This window comes from Bombyx mori, chromosome 3, assembly GCF_030269925.1.
Source record: "Bombyx mori chromosome 3, ASM3026992v2".
Lineage (NCBI taxonomy): Eukaryota > Metazoa > Arthropoda > Insecta > Lepidoptera > Bombycidae > Bombyx > Bombyx mori.
The window spans coordinates 14,421,188-14,439,463 of NC_085109.1; the positions used below are offsets into that span (position 1 = coordinate 14,421,188).

Consider the following 18,276-nt stretch of genomic DNA (forward strand, 5'->3'; position numbering starts at 1 on the left):
ATGAAGTCAGCGTCGGAACGGTACTTCGATAAGGCTATGCGTCATGATAATCGCCTTATCGTTGCCGCCGCTGACTACTCCCCGAATCCTGATCATGCAAGAGCCAGTCACTGTCGACGCCCTAGACCCGTCCTTACGGATCCATCAGATCCAATAAGCTTTGCATTAGACCCCGGTAACCGTACTCATCGAACTCGACAAAGGTCGACGTGCAACCTAACCCATGCATCAGCCCGCTGAGTTTCTCGCCGGATCTTCTCAGTGGGTCGCGATTCTGATCCGGTAGTAGATTCATTCGCGAAGCAATTGCTCTTGAGTTGTTAGGTCTCCTTCGGAGGCGCTCGGGCAGTTGTTAGCAAATCCCACCCCTCCTGGCTGAGCCTTTGCTCGCCCACCTGTCCTGGTGAAACTGGAAATGCCTTCGGGCCACCAGTATTCTTTCAATCATAAAAAAAAACCTTAGTTTAAGGTGTCTACATTTAACTAAGATAGTGCTATTGAACCTTTTACTTGAATAATTTCCACCGTAAGCCGAATCAACTGCTCATATTGTAATAATTAGACTATACTAGATCAATAAGGCTATAAATTTTATAATTTTACCGCGCCAATAGTACCATGCTAGTCTAAATTGTGTAATTGGAATACAAGTCAAATCTAGTACGAATTTACTCTATGGTCGCGTCTGGCGCTGTGCCAACGTTCGTAACGCGTTCGCTTGTATTGAGATTTACTGGCCGAATAGATTTTAGTGTTGTTTGAGCTCGACCAACTTTACTGCTTCGGTATGGCCTTCCGATGACTGCTGCTTTCACGGCATTGTGATTGTTAATACTATGAAGCATAAGCTTGGATTTCGTTTGTAAAATATTGTTCTTATTTGATCTTATGGTATGTGAAATAGAAATGTCTTTTATTGCGTCATTTCTGTGGTCTTTTGATTTGAAAGCGCTTGCGGATTAATATATAAGTATAAAGTGAACGGCTGGTAGACTGAAACGGTGATCTTGAAACTTGAGTTGGTAAAATTTTCTCAACCTTATACCTTGTTTTGTGGCTAATAAATACAAATAGTTTCAAAGTAAAATAACTATACTCGAGACCTTAGAACTTATATCTCAAGATGGGTGGCGCATTTATGTTGTAGATGTCTATGGGCTCCAATAACCACTTAACACCAAGTGGGCTATGAGCTCGTCCACCCATCTAAGCAATAAAAAAAAACTGAAACAGACCATGGCTGGACGAAAAAGATACACAGTTTTGAAATATTGCTACGGAACTTTGGTAAATGCAAACTCATTCAGATTCTTAAGCTGCCCAACCTTGTTGCGGAACTTCTCTCTGTGAGACTGAATATTGTTACAATTGTGTACAATTATATCTAATTTAATAGAAAACATTTTTAATTTATGAGTTTTCATAACGTGCTGTAACTTTTTGTATTATACAAATTATTGTGCTCTGCACCCATTTATTATTGTTTAGACTGGTGAACGAACTAACAGCCCATCTGATGTTAAATGGTTACGGGCGCCCATAGACTTTAACAACGTAAATGCCGCCATTCGCCTTAAAATAATGGGTCTAAGTGTCCATTTTAAAGTATGCAGTAATATTTTATAATTTTTATATACATTAATCAACCAAACCAACCGTCTTTGTCATTGAAAAGCACGTATGCTGTCGGGCTCTGAATTTCGTAAAACAAACAAAAAATAATAATGCGATTTTGATTATCCCCGATTATCCAAACATTCGCCTTAATAAATTCAAGTGAAACAGCACAAAGTCCCTGTGGATCAGTAATTAAATGTCGGTTACCTGATACGCGACCCGATAAAGCTTGCTCCTGGACACGGAACGTAAAATATTTCGACTGGAACACATCTGGTTTAATTTTGTCCAGGAGGCAGTGATTTTTTGGATATTTTTTATTAGCTGTTTTTCATATTTGTAAATGTATTTTACTTTCTAGAGTCTACTTTCTAGAGATTATAAAAGAAATAAAAGAAAAACATATGTGCAATTCACACGTGTTAGAAGTGAAACCTTCAAAAATGTCGGATTCAAGATAATGAGGCGAATGTAAAATTTCATGTGATACAAAGTTTTATAATTATTTTACATTTTATTCGTATATGTTACATAGATTTATTCAGAATGTATGAAGTACGAATATATAGAGGGAGAGGTAGACATAAGAAGGAATGGATGGATCGCGTGTAAGAATATATGTGTAAGAGGGGAGTGAGCGAACAAATAGTATATTATTATTATAGAAGAGTATGGAAGGAGAAAATATTTTGCGCCGACCCTAGTTGATTAGGAGAAGGGCAGAAGAATGATGATGACGAAAAAAAAAAAAACCTTAAATCTTATGAATTTACGTGTCTGTCTCTTTTCACTGTCGCTTTTTCGTTACATCGACTGTCGAATCACAACGATGCTAAAGAAGTTTTTACTTCAATAAATTATACCGTTTACTGCGATTCAGCAGTAACTTCCCCTTTATTTTAACAGCACACTTAAACATATCTATGTTGTATTTGTTTGTGCATATTATTATCATTAATAACCAACAGCGGTACGTGCTAATCATCAGTCATCACCGATCCTGTCAGGCGCAATGATTAATTAAATGTCAATATTCTGTTAATGAAATATTGTCTGTATCTCCGGCTATGCAGCAGGGCGTGCGCGACTTCGTTCTAATGACAAATGGTCTAGCACGAGCGGGTACACGTGTATAATACGTTTTTAACCGGCGCACGTCAGCGGACCGCGTACCTTCAGCAATTTAGATGTAGGAAATTGTATTGTATATACAGGCTGTGCTTTTTTGCAAAATACAATTGCTGTCGAAGATGCTGGAAGAAGGTGCACAGCTATCTGGAGGCCAGACCGCGGCCTACCGTAAATTGATTCATAGTATACTGATAAAATTTTAAAGTAGCTATTTAAACGGCTTGCGAACTAATAAATGCTGGTCTCAAAGGTTTTCTTTTCAAAAAGGTTGAATTGATGTGATAAAAAGATATGATTGTAGATATATTATCGTCTTTAACTTGCTACTACGTATTTTTGCTGCGGATAAGACCTCGCGATCCACCTAGGTCAATCAATGGCTCGATGCCATAGACTGAGCTGTAATGTATTTCTCGAGAAACGATTTTACCGATATCGAGTTTCTATTGCATCAAATAAGTAGGTAAACATGCAATGATAGTCACCGTGGTCATTTGGTGAATTCTGTAACGTCCTGTTGATATCACAGGGCGACTCCTGATATTGAGGGATGGAGTTCTATCACGCGATCGCTTCATTTGGTTGACCGCCATCTTGGGTTAGAGCGAGACGGTAGCATCGAAAATGAAATCATAGTGTTATGGATTTTTTGAAAGACATCCTATAGTTGTGTTTGATTGCGACTTCGATATTTATGGTTTTAATGTCCAAAAGACTTCGGAATCGAAATTACAGGGACTTAGGACAATTTAAGATTCAGTTTCGATAGACGCGCGGGAGGACTTTTGACCATTAATTGATAAATCCTAATAAGGCCGATTCAAAGCTGGAATGCATTTAGCTTTACAATGGCAGCACTAACCCTTACGCTCTTAAAATGCCTTTATTCCAGTATTTAAAAAATGAGCATCGTTAAATGAAAAGGACCGATAAGTTTTATAGTTGAATGTAATAGGCTTAGTGGACGAGTTGTGGCCTAACTTTGGTCGCCCTCTGTTGCTATCTGTCGTTATGTTACGGAAAACAGTATTGTAACTTTTTTTGATTTTGAGACATGCGATGCTGACACATGATTCATATTATAGTAAAATAAAAATAAAATATATTATGAAAAATAAAAGATATATGCCATATTGATAGGGGGTGCATCGCTCAAGACGAATTCACCGGACGTCTTAGTTAACCTTTAGGCCACGACGACTTCAAATAAATAACAACCTCAAATAATATATAAAATAAATAACGGCAGCACGGTTATTTTTTTGGCAGATTTTGTCTGTCCTTGCTACAACCACGGCTACAAAAATAACTAAATATTTTGTAAGAGTAACTTCGTTTTAGGCGAACTGTTTTGTTAATTAAATTATTTAGTTAACCTTATTACGCGGGGATCACTGTCGCGGCTTTTTTTATTGCTTAGATGGGTGGACGAGCTCACAGCCCACCTGGTGTTAAGTGGTTACTGGAGCCCATAGACATCTATAACGTAAATGCGCCACCCACCTTGAGACATAAGCTCTAAGGTCTCAGGTATAGTTACAATTGTTTTTGTGTGTACATATGTATGTGGCAGTCTCAAATGATATTTATAGGTGCATTATTTGTAACTTCAAGGCGTTAATAGGATGCTATTTCTATTTTCCTAATCGGGTGAAATTTAAGATTATTCTTCTTCACAACATATGAAATACTTTTCTGAATGATATAAAAATACTATTGATAAACAAATTACTTTAACAGTTATTACATGTTGTACATTTTATATTGGCTCACTGGCACTAAGGAGCATACTTGTGCCAAGGCACGTTGGAGCCCTGCATGGGTCGATATCACATCCTAAATGTTTCTGCGCTGGAACAGTGCGGCTTAAAGGATCGAATCAGATAATACATATTTTGTGGTTTCCATCGCATGTCTAAAGGTGGGTAGCAGCATCCACAATTCAGCAACCATAAGCTCGTTAACAAAACTATACTTAATATTATAAAGAGGAAAGATTTGTTTGTTTGTTTGTATTGAATAGGCTTCAAAACCACTGAACTGATTTGAAAAATTCTTTCTCTGTTTGGAAGCTACACTATTCCCGAGTGACATAGGCTATAATCTTTTTTGAAAAAAAATAGGGATCCTTACTAAAACTCTAATAATGTAACCCAAGGTGTAAAAAGATTACCTAAAATATTCTTTACATCGCGTGCCCTGCGAAAACTATTGATGATAGAGTAAAATAATGTACTACGACTTTGTAGAACACATTATTATTTACAAAAAGTATCGTGACAGCATATATTATGTCTAACTATTATAGTTATGCCGCAATAAGTGTTCTTTTATATAAAAAATAAAACAACGTCAGATATCGTTGACATTTTTGTTAAAGACCCGAGCGGAGCCGGAGTGGGCCGTTTGTCTGAGATAAAAAATAAACGGTATTTCCAGACATACATTTCGGAATGGCCATACTGTTCCTTTGTTATACTGTGCGAAATGCAAACGCAACTTGAATACTTGATTTCACATTAAAATAAATTATAATTTAGTCAGCGAGTCACGTGTGGAACTGACATTGTCGACGTCAGATGTCCGAGCAGATTTTTGTATGTATTCTTTGAATAAGGCGATGTTCTACTGCGGTGTATTGTCGTTGGAAATTCTTGTAATTCTATTATTAAAGGCGTAAGTGAAAAATAAAATGGTTTTGTAGATGGTTAGTTAATTATTTTTTATTTGTTTTAAAAAAATGGCGACCATTGTTTAAAAGCTTATTAATGTAGCTTTCTTGGAATTAACTGTGACGACACATGATTTTCAAATATTAGTACAAAAGTTTTTTCAGATACGGTTGTACGACTTTACGGTGGTGATATCCTGGTACCCACTGTCGGGTTAATAGATTCATCAAATTACTGGCGCTAAATTATTGGAAATGTGGTAATATGAGCTACGATTGCTTCGTCAGTGGAACGCAAGCTTTAAGCTCCTGGTAAGTATCCGTTAAGTCTACGATAAGTTCGGGAAGCGTCGAAAAGTTTTGTTTTGAATATTTTCATAGTCTACAGGGGATGAACGAAGAGGGTTTGCAAATAAAAATAACCGCTTCAAAATAAAAGGGGTTTTTGTTTGTTCGTTGTTTAAAGGAATGAGTAAAGTTACGGAATTTAATTATTTTGTTGTTTCTCGGTGTACTATTAATGGCTATTAGATTTTTCGGGTCTGACTGTACCACGCTCTTATCTTCCTTGCCGATGACGATGATCCGGTTGGCTTTAGGGTAACTATTGTTCCGACGTAATAAGGATCAGGCCTTATGTCTAGACGATTCATAAACTAAGTATGCGGGCCTTTTTGGATTTAATGTACTTGTGTTGCTAATTCTACTAATTTATAAAATTGCATAATTATTGTGGCGGGATGGACAGTGAGCCCGGTTTTCTTCCGCATTGGTAGACTTAATAAGCATCAATGCCTACGACTTGTTTATTATTTTAGTCATTTCTCATGTGTAAATATACGGTTTTTAGAGAGATTGTACAACTTGAAACATCCCAAATTCTCTTTCCAAATTGTAAATATGTTGAAAAGGTCATGAAAGCTCATCAATCAGTCCGCATGTGGTATTAACAAGCTCAATGTCGCGTGAAACAAAAAGCTCCAAGTCCAGTGCTCAGAACGCGAAGGATAATAGCGGGTATTGCTTCCCTTCCCTAATAGGGTCAGTGGTGATCCAAGCTAGTGTTGCGCGAGTCGCGATAAAAATGTTATTACAGTTATCGATATGGGTTCATTATTGAGATTTTCGAATTCAATTTAATCTCTTCACAATCAATCTATTAATAAGCGTTATTATACTCGAAAATAAAATGCGTGCCACTAGGAGATGTATAGAAATAGTAGTGCAAGGTAGAGAGGGAAGAGGTTGACCGAAGAAGACATGGATGGAGTGTGTGAATGACGATATGCGAGAGAGAGGAGTGAGTGTTGAGATGACGGCTGATATAAGAGAATGGAATAGATAAATAGGCTGTGCCAACTCCACCCAGGCTAGGTGGGATAAGGTGGAGAAAAAGAAGAAAACACTCGAATACATAATTTGCATTGGAAATTCATCAATAGGCCGATGTAATTTGTATAGTGGGTGGTCTTTTCACTAATAAGTGGCGTAACAATCCCTTCTAGGCGATCGGTTTCTTATCAAAAATTTTTGAAATATATTCTGAAATATATGGCATGTATCATATGACGTAGTATGACGTAGTATAATTATAATATGACGTAGTATAATTAATACTATTCTTAATATTATTTCATACTTTTGATTAAAATTTCTGGTAACCTACATTCATTTCAGTTTGGGACACGAAGATAGCCTATACTCAATCTATACTTATATATTTTTTATTGTAACCGCGATTGATGTGTGTTTAACTATGGATTCAATATTGCAATTGTTATTCTTTAGTGTTTCATGATAGACGTTTTAAGTTTTGATATTTTAGAAAAGCTTTTGTGACATGCCATTAAAGATAGTAAACGTGGTTTAAAAGAAAATCATATTTAGAAAAAGAAACAAAATCATATTGACTCAAGTCTTAGTATAACTATCGATAAAACTGATATCTTGCGTCCCATCTCTAAACTAGAGCACGGCTCGTCGATCAAAAGAGTCTTGTGTCGTCGTCATGTTATCTCGTCCCTTTAAATTCTGCCAACAACGCGGTCACGACGGTACCTCTCACACGTGTCATTCCGAAACTATGGTTATTTGGTATTAACGCAATTTTTAAAATGTCAGCCCGAAATGTAAGTGTTATTCGAGATAGTATAGTACATTTATTCATTGAACTAACTAACGAGCATGAACCGAATTAATTGTAAAAGCACTCTTTTAAACGGAAACCTAATAAATAAATCAATTACGACAATCTGGTTTTCGTGAGGTGTTAAGGATTGCTCGCTACCTAGAGCAGCACCATCCCATCTCTACTCGTGGGTGTCAAAAATGTGACGAAGGGAGTCACCGAAGAAAGGACAAGAGCTTTCTTTAAGTATGATATCTTATTTCTTTATTTCTTTTTTTTACTTATTCATTTATTAGGCATACAATACACATTACAAGCTAAAAAAGAAAAGATACACAATAAATAACACGTAAAAAATTTGGCTTGTAACATAAGCCATATCAGTGTACTAAGATGGCCAATCGGAATTTATTGGTCCTAGGGCGTACTATCAGCCTACATGGACAGATCCCACTATCCTGTTTGTTTCTACCGCGAAGCAATCATGTACACCGGTTTGGAAAGTAGAAGCCACCAGTTTGTTGCTTTGAAGTGTGGATCACCCGGTGTTAAGAGATAACCTGAGGCTAACGACAACAATAACGTAAATGCTTGACAAATTGGTTCTAAGTCTCAGTTTTATAATACAACGGTCGCCTCACCGAAAAACCGTGCTGTTTTTTACGGCAGAAACAGACGTGGTGGTGGTACCCGTGCGGGCTCGGCATACCGTGCCGTCATACAATGCCTTTGAGACTGAAGTTTCCACCTTGTCTCTCAATGTGGGTGGTCCCATTTTCGTTGTTCATGTCGGTAGACTTCGGCAGCCTTAGATCAGATGGGCCGTAAACCCATTCGCATGTCTAATATTTTATAAAATTAACATTAGTCTCCAGTCGCAATTCCTCCTTTTTTATGTTTGAGAGATTACTGGCCCGGAGGTCTTTCCAATTCTACCAGGACAGGTGGACGAGCAAAGGCTTAACCAGGAGGGGTGAGATTTGCTAACAACTACCCGAAAGCCACCAAAGGAGACCTAACAACTCAAGAGTAACTGCTTTGCGAATGAATCCACTACAGGATCAATTCTCCATCAAATATTCCGTGATCATATGCGGTGACTTTAGAACTGGGTATCGGGTCAAGTACCGTGTAATAAATGCTACTTCGAACTAAAAGTCCGTTGATCCTGTAAACCAGTATTGTGGATAATGGTTTTGGTTGAGTTCACGGTACTAGAACCACGGTCAAGCTTCTTGACAAGAAAATAATATGGGTTACTTTTAGGATCACACTTTTAGGTTCGTTTCTAAGTAATATGATAAACTTTACACAAAACCTGTGCAATTATTTAACCCACTACAACGGTAGGTAGGTGCCCGCTTGTGCCACTGACATTGCTGTTGTCTACCAGCGATGGTAAGTACTCACCATCAAGTTGGCCATATGCTCGTCTGTCTGTAGTAGAACTAGAAATAAACATGCAAAAAACATAAACCATAGTTAATATATTATGCGGCGTATTGATCGGACGTGCCCATTAAAACTTCCGAAGCTTGTCGGGGGAATGTGAATAATTTGCAAAAAAATCCTAATCGAGTGAGGAATTAAACGATAGAGAGCCAAATAAAGGTGAGTTTAGATGGATGAAAAAAATTAAGTAAAATTTTTTTTTAGCAGACCTCTTTTGTATTATTTGGTAACTGATGTCCATAGACACCATCATCTGCCTTAATATTATATATGTAGTCGCAATGTTGAAATTAACCATTAGATATTAATAAATGCATATTTGGTGATCATTGCTTTTTAATTCGCTGTGTCGCTAGCAATGCGAGTTAAGGCTACTTACTCTCAAGTGCGCTGCAAGCTCGGCTTCTATACTGCCTACCTATTAGGGAGAAAAAGCAATTAATACTAAAAAGCCTTTACGTAGCCTCGTAGCCCCGTAGAGCACGTAGCAATGATATCTCGTCGTAGCACATCTACAATACTCGTAGCTCAGTCAAGCCGTAGCACAATAGGCACAGAAAAAAAACTAAACAAAAACACTTTTTGCAAAGGTTTCACAAGAAAAAAACTCTGTATGTTTATCATATTTACCAACAATATTGGGTTCTTCTTAATTTACATAAATACTAGTATGTTGTAAGTGTAACATGAAACCCTATAATTAAAAGGTATAGTACACTATAATACTAGGAAAGTATAATGTAAATTACTTGAACAAATATTTAATTAATTAAAAAGTTTGATCTTAGATACATACACCTGTCATTATTTTAAGTAGGTACAACATAACATACAATAGAGGTAGGAAACCTTTGATTGCATCCAAAATTACCGTGGCAATGACCGTTGCAGTCTTTGCAACGCCACGTGCGTTATCCATCCCTCTCTTTCGGTATTATGCATTTCCTCATCAAACCTTCGCGCTCTCTCGCTTTGTCGCGGAAAACTAAGGGTTGATTTCCTCGTTCCGAAGACTTAGTTTACGTCGCGGTTTTGCGGCGAGAGGTCGTGTGCGAGGTGGCGATTTTCCTTACCTAAAATAGTAATATTTCGCAAAATAAATTTTTCGTAACAATTTTTTTAAAACTTGTTTGAGACTTTTATTTTTTCTAAAGTGATAGTAATTGTAGTGAACCTAGAGTTGGCTTTTGTTTGACTCGTGTTTTTAGTGTTTATGTGTAGTGTTAGAGTGAGCGTGCTATGCTGAAGCATATGCTTTGGTGAGTGCAATGCAATGTCTTTAATTTTATTTTTTATTTTTTTATTTATAAAAATATATTGTATGTATATTTTTTCCCGAATAATAATAATAGTGATCTCGATGTTTTGGAGGAATTTAGAATTTGAATAAAAGCTATGTCTCTTGGATCCTTGGCTCAGCGTGAGCGACGGTGATAACTTACCATCAGATAAGCCGTATGCTCATCTATAATTTTTATAAAAATAAATCAGAATTATAAAAATAGTTAATTAAAATTTTATATATTATTTATTTTATATTTTTAATTAAAAATTATATCTTACTATAGATATTATTAATTTATTAATTAATTATTAATCGTTATAGAACTAGTTGAACAAATTTGAAAAAAAAAGGAATCCTTTGTATTTTTATACAGGTTTTGAAATGTGTAGTTAAATAAAATATCCAGGATCACACATTTCCTATTTCTGTAATCACGCTCTCAGTCTCGTTTTCCGATGTGAAGAATAGGACGGCCGTTATACAGTACATTCGACTTACAATTTGTGTCTTAAGCTCTCACAATCACCAACGTACCGATGCAGTGTATATAACTACCAATAATGGACTAGAGTCACACACCACCCTAGGCTCATTTGTGCTGGTAAATACAATTGTTTGTTTGTTACAGACAAAAATACGTTCTTTACGCAGAGCTAATTGATGCGTTCCATGAAGATGAAGACATAATTATAACTATTTTTACGATTAAATCTTTCGTTTATAATTTAAATATTTGAGTTGTTTCAAATATTGTATAGTAATATTATATGGTTCGAAGTCGTCGTGACCTAAAGGATAAGACGTCCAGTGCATTCGTGTTGAGCGATGCGGTTGACTTTCACGGTGAAGGAATAACATCGTGTAATAAAAATCAAACTCGCGCATTATAATTTGCTTAATTACTGATGGTATGAGTCCGCACGGGTAGGTACCACCACCCTACTATTCTTGCTGTGAAGCAGTAATGCGTTTCGGTTTGAACAGTGGGGCAGCCGTTGTAACCAACTAAGGTATACTAAGACCTTAGAACTCATATCTCAAGGTGGGTGGCGTCATTTACGTTGTAGATGTCTATGAGTTCCGGTAACTACTTAACACTAGATGGGCTGTGAACTCGTCCACCAATCTATGCAATAAATAAATAAAAAATAATCTTTTTTTACAGACGAATTAATTGTGCTATCATTTCATTGGTAATAAATATGTATAAATGATTTCCCTGAATAACGAAAACTGAAGGAAATTATTATAAAGGTAGCAAGTTAGATCAGCAGTATAACATGAAATAGGATCGTAACCTTATTCTGTATGTACCATCTGAGTTTTTATAATACGGGCTTCATAACTTTCGTTTTTAAGTTTAAATTTCGAATGACATCAAATATTATATCTATACTAATATTATAAAGCTGAAGAGTTTGTTTGTTTGAACGCGCTAATCTCAAGAAGTACTGGTCCGATTTGAAAAATTATTTCAGTGTTAGATTGCCCATATATTGAGGAAGGCTATAGGACATATAAAATCGCGCTAAGACCAAAACAAACGGAGCACTAATAGAGAATGTTTCAAAATCGGGGTTTTTTTACTTTTTGAGAGCTTCCGCTGCTGAAATGGTTAAAGTTTCGCTAAAATAATGTACGACAAGATATTTTCACTTTCTACGAAAATTAAGTCATGGGTAAAATTTAGCGTTATGCCAAAGTAACTATGCCACGCGGACGAAGTCGCGGGCAAAAGCTAGTGTACTATAAGTGAATTTTGAGTATTTCTTTGTTCGTGCGTCCTTTATTCGACTGAATTCAAACTTCGTCAAGCCATTGTTGATTCAAGAAAAGTTTTCAGACATGGAACAAGTGACGTGGGAGTACTTTGAAAAAACTTATTTTTATTCGCTGCTTGGTTTAGCGATGATCGACTCTTGCTATTGTACTATTGTATCAAATTGGGTATGACTGGGACCGGATCTGGGTTTAAATCTGGGTCAGACTCAGTATATTTGTTAATAATATTTGCAATTCGAAGTCTGTGCATACTTGTACCGTTTGTGTTTTCCGATGTCCTTAAAATAGGAAGAGGGATTACTGGTGGTAGGACCTCTTGTGAGTCCGCGCGGGTACATACTACTGCCCCGCCTATTTCTGCCGTGAAGCAGTAATGCGTTTCGGTTTGAAAGGTGGGGCAGCCGTTGTAACTATACTTGAGACCTTAGAACTTATATCTCAAGGTGGGTGGCGCATTTACGTTGTAGATGTCTATGGGCTCCAGTAACCACTTAAGGTGGGCAGTGAGCTCGTCCACCCATCTAGCAATAAAAAAAAGGGAATTCTTTATTTGAGGAATGTGGGATGTTGAATTTGTAGTTCATAAATTTTGTCACAGACATAATATTATCGGGACTTGGTGGAGGTTAAATGTTTTGATATCATTTGTTTAAGTATTTACATTTGTCTCCTAAGAAAGCTAGGTAGCTTAATGAGGTATTAGAGGACACATATATCTGCTTCTTCTTTTTCACCACCTTATCCCATTAGGTGGGGTCGGCACAGCTAATCTTTCTCTTCCATTCTCTTCTATCAGCCATCATCTCAACACTCACTCGTCTCTCTAAAGCAAGGGATTAAAAAGTCCGTGTTATGTGTCTAACTATTTATTATCGCTAAAGCTACCGGCTACGTATTCATTAATAAAAAAAACTAGATATATTACCTTATCGTCTTTAATGTAGAGAATTATACAAAAAAAAACGTAGCAGTCAATGGAAATTAACTAAGTTATCCAACAAGTAGGATAGTCTTATTGTGAAGATGGGACCCAAGACAAACAGATTGCCAAACCTTAAGTTACTGTTATTGCTTTGTGGGCAAAGAAATTCTCATGATTTTATTCACATCAAAATAAAGTTTAGCCTAGTAAAACTGTACCACACACTGAGTTGCTCTATAAAGATAAACAAACATACAGAGCTGTTGCTTCAACTGTTCAGTTTTTATCTTTTTTATATTTCAATATTCAAAATACCATTTATGTCACCTGTATAACATATTATAACCTCTTTTAAGATTTACGTCATAAATCATATAGAGGCTACATATAATATATATTAAAATAACCACTATCCTGGCTGTATGATATCTGCCATGGTAATTAAGCAGGGTGATGGTACCCCACGTTCAAGTTCGGTACCATCAGACTCTCTATGTCTAAATAAGGATGGATTTATCAGTCAGCCAGTAGTCAAATGAGCTCGTCTCTATCAATGTACTGGAGCATTAATACGTACAATTTTAATAAGGCTTCACGTATCAAATAGCGTTAGAATTCGCTATATCGATTTTGTACTACAAGTCTAAGGGTTTAATTGTGGAATGTTGTAGCATGTTCCGGCTCTACCTAGGGTTCGTTCTGTTGTTCAAGATCGATGAACGAGTCCGTGTTCCACTTGGTGTTAAGTCGTTGCCAATAACATACTCATAACATGCAATTTCAATTGTGTTGTGTAACCGTCGTCCGACCTTTCAAACAAATGACAGTTTTGCGGCAAAAATAAACAGTATGGTGGTACTTACTCATCTATATATTAATACGTGAAGCAAAAACTTTGTATCCCTTTTTACGAAAATTGCGCGGACGGAGGTGTATGAAATTTTCCACACTTATAAAGAATATAGAGAAGAAGTGCAGAATGATAATATTTTTTTTAAATAATGCATAAAATATACATTAAATCGATAAAGAAAACATGACACACACTACATACCATGTATTTGACGCACACACGCATGAATACTATTTATTGTCAAACTTTTGTTCTTGACGTGTGTTGTCAAATTGAGAATGGATTAAATATTGTTTGTCTTTGTTAATATTTTTTATAGTGTAGTCTTGGCGAAATTTGTGATTATAGAAGTATAAAATACAATCATAATAGTGTACAAACTTACAATTCCAATTAATTATAGTCGAATTTCGACTACTGCGGGATCACTAGTTTTTTATAAATTCGCCTAATGTTTAGGTACCTTGTAATATTTAGGTTATCTTTAAGGCGGGCAGTAGTATTTATAGCCTAACCGATGTTAAGTGATTACTGGAATAAATAGATGAGAACTGAAACGCCATTCATGATCGTGAGATGAAATTTCAGTAGCTGTTATAATCTTCGAACCCAAACGCAGGAGTAGTTCGCAAACGGGGTGGTTAAAGCAAAGGACGTTTCCGAAGTTCTAATGCTACCTGAAAATTAAATGAAAACTAAAACACTTTTATATAACTAATCGCAAAGCACCGACATTATATTTCTTCTTTCGGGAATGGTTTGAATACCCTTGCCCTTGTAGGCAAACGTGCACACGACCCAACCGATGGTGAGTGGTTACCGTCGCCCATGGACTTTAGCAATGCCAGGGGAAGAGCCAAGCTGCCTACCGCTTAATACTTTCCAGAAGCCTCGTTTGAAGAAGGACATGTCATAGCGCTCGGGAAACACCGTGGAGGGGAACTCATTCCATAGCCGGATGGTACGTGGCAAAAAAGACCTCTGGAAACGCACGTAGTGGTTCCTGGTAGTATGGATGAACTCTACTCCGGTGGCGGGCGGTGCGATGGTAAAAACGAGATGACGGTATCATCTCGAACAATTCCTTAGAGCACTCACTGTTTGTAATAAATAATATGACCCAAAAAAAATAAGAAAAAAAACATGTGTGCAATTCACACGTGGTAGAAGTGAAACCTTCCAAAATTAAAACACAATTATCCTAAACGTCTTAAGTATATGTAAAATTTTGTCATTAGTAAATAATTGTAAGGTAGCGCCCTCTGTGAATTGATATTTTAATTTCACGTATAATCCTAAATTAAAATTTACTACAAGAGCTTTCATACACACGTTAGTATTAAAAAATCTCACAGATGGCGCTGTATTAAATAGTATGTATATTTCTGTCTCATTCTTTGCTGGCTTCATCCTACACATTTTTGTATTTGTGTCTCTTACCTGTCGTTTTTTCCGTTGCATCCGGTTTGAAATCACAACGATTCTAAAGAAGTTTTCACTTCAAAATACTGCTTACAGGAAAATTTATTCATTTATACTACAAACAACGAAGCCTATGAATGTCTTTGGCCAATAAAATAATATGTTATATTTTTCTATATGTGCATTAACAAGTCAATAGAGCAGGGTTCACGCACGCTCGCTTCTGGGTTCGGTGCCCATTCATTAGCCTCACGCACGATTAGATATCGATTTTCATTGCACGCACTCGATTTAGAATCGATTTTGTTATTTGTAAGCTACTAAGCCTCGTTCTAGTGGAGCTGATATCCATGTATTTTCATGTAAAGCTTCGTTATGATAAATCAAATTTGAACACTTGAAACTTAATTGCCTAACCTAACTTACACTCTGTGATGGTCAGATGGCTTACCGGCCGCTTGTTGTCAGATAATTAATGAGTTCATTACGATAAGAATAACGCTATTTAGACATAAGATCGCCGCTTGAGATATAAGATCTCGAAGCCTTCGGTCTGTGTCGATTGACCTACCACTTGAACCGAAATGAATCATCCTAGGACTTTCATTTCATTTTGGTACCCTTAGACCAGATATCGTTATCAAAAGCCGTCATGGCCTAAAGAATAAGACGTCCGGTGCATTCGTATTCCGGTGCACCGGTGCTCGAAACCCGTAGGCGGGCACCAATTTTTGTAATGAAATACGTACTTAATAATTCACGATTGACTTCCACGGTGATGGAAGAACATCGTGTAATAAAAATGAAATCCGCAAAATTGTAATTTGCGTAATTACTGGTGGGAGGACCTCTTGTGAGTCCGCACGGGTAGGTATCGCCACTCTGCCTATTTCTGCCGTGAAGCAGTAATGCGTTTCGGTTTGAAGGGTGGGCGCAGCCGTCTAAGACCTTAGAACTCATATCTCAAGGTGGGTGGCGGCATTTACGCTGTAGATGTCTATGGGCCCCAGTAACCACTTGACACCAGGTGGGCTGTGATCTGTGTCTACTCATCGATGCAATAAAAAAATAGATATCATAAATAAACCGAGATTGGGCAAGAAACCTCTCTCTAATGTTATATTCCCTATAATTCACTCAGTGAACTGTTTTGCAAGATTTGAAATACACTAAAGTTACTTAACAGTTTCTAGAAGCACTAATTCCAAACGCCAAGCTAATGTTTGTCAGGGAATTAATTAGTTCGGAATGTTGATGTAGTCCTGACTTGTGTGCGGAAGGGGACAGAAGAGCAAGTTAAATATACATACCACGCGTACATACTTTCATTCTTTACGTTTGTAGTGTGATAATCACTTTAAGTTATCTTAGCTTCACTGGTGGTTGTTTCTTATCTTCAGATCTAGATAGTTTTGCCTTCACGATTTGTGGATGAAGGCATTTTATGATCTAAACAGTCAAATCCGGTTTGTTTTGCTGGTTGACATTTGATTTGACTTTGAACCGATCGCTAAGCTTCACAAAATCACCCAATTGGTTAACCTGAAGATTTCCGGAAAATTTTCATCAGCTTTTTTTTCATTGCTTAGATGGGTGGACGAGCTCACAGCCCACCTGGTGTTAAGTGGTTACTGGAGCCCATAGACATCTACAACGTAAATGCCACCACCCACTTTGAGATATGAGTTCTAAGGTCTCAGTATAGTTGCAACGGCTGCCCCACCCTTCAAACCGAAACGCATTACTGCTTCACCGCAGAAATAGGCGGGGTGGTGGTACCTACCCGAGCGGATTCACAAGAGGTCCTGCCACCACAGGTGTAAACAGCTATCAGGCTTGAGCCGTTTCGAAGTCTATACATACATACGTAAACTCATAGACTTTCACATAATTATACATTATAAATACATAAAAAGCCTTATTTATGATTTGTAAATCAACATTGAATGCAACCCGCTGGTTTGTTTACGAATGAGTAAAAGAGAATCACTGATAAATAATTGTAAATAAACATTGAGCATTTTTCATTATTGTTCAAAGTTTCAAGTTCAATATTAATTGATAGTCGTCCGCAAATTGAACCTTCGAGCCGGTGTTTGGTCGAGCACTTAACGACTTTAACAACACGCACTCGTTTCATTAAGTATCGATTTTGCAGGAGATGAGGGTGCCTTCAACCCTTGATTAACTATCAGCCCTATGTTTCCTGGGGATGCTACCTTAATAACACATATGGAAGTAGTGGAAAACTAAAACCAAAAGCTTACATCACGATTGTAAATAGCTATATTATTTACAACTTATAGAGTTATAAATAAATAAATAAATTTGTTATAAATAAATAAATATTTACTAACAATCACGCCACGTTAACTGGTCCCGTGGTAAGTTCGTAAAGAACTTGTGTTACAGGTACCAGATAACGGAAATAAATGTATTGTTTTTATTATACACATACATATATTTAATATACATCCATAACCCTGGAAAAGACATTTTATATTTATCATACAAATATCCTCCCTTGGCGGGATTCGAACCCGCGACCCCCTTGTGTAGTGACCTTGTCACTTACCACTACACCAGACGGTCGTTAAATATATATCCAGTTGTGTCTATTGTGGTTTGTCAAGTACCATAATAGCGGAGAAGTTGCGCAGAGAATAAGTCAAGCACACTATTGACATACACTCATAATGTTCCAAACTTATACCGGTAAAAAGAAGTGATGGTGGTATATAAGAAAGACATAATAACCCAAAAGTAGGAGTTAGGTTATTAGACACTGTGAAGACGAAGGATAAATATTATTATTAGCAAATTATTTAAAACTGAGCGATGGTTCAGCGTGTCCGCGTTATTTTCATGTGGTTCCCGTGACACTCCTGTGACCGGGGATCGCGATAACCCTTTTTTTTTTTCTTTTTTTTTATGATTGAAGGATTACTGGTGGCCCGGAGGCCTTTCCAGTTTCACCAGGACAGGTGGGCGAGCAAAGGCTCAGCCAGGAGGG

At 37.0% G+C, this 18,276-nt stretch overlaps 1 protein-coding gene across 1 annotated transcript in view; it reads left to right on the plus strand.

Moving 5' to 3' along the window:
- Positions 1-10,015: 10,015 nt before the first annotated feature.
- The window catches only part of LOC101738846 (uncharacterized), a 474,148-nt gene continuing 465,887 nt past the window's right edge, over positions 10,016-18,276 (plus strand). The window contains exon 1 of the mRNA XM_021348311.3: positions 10,016-10,258. The gene's annotated coding sequence lies outside the window, so the exon portion shown is untranslated. The remainder of the gene's footprint in view (positions 10,259-18,276) is intronic.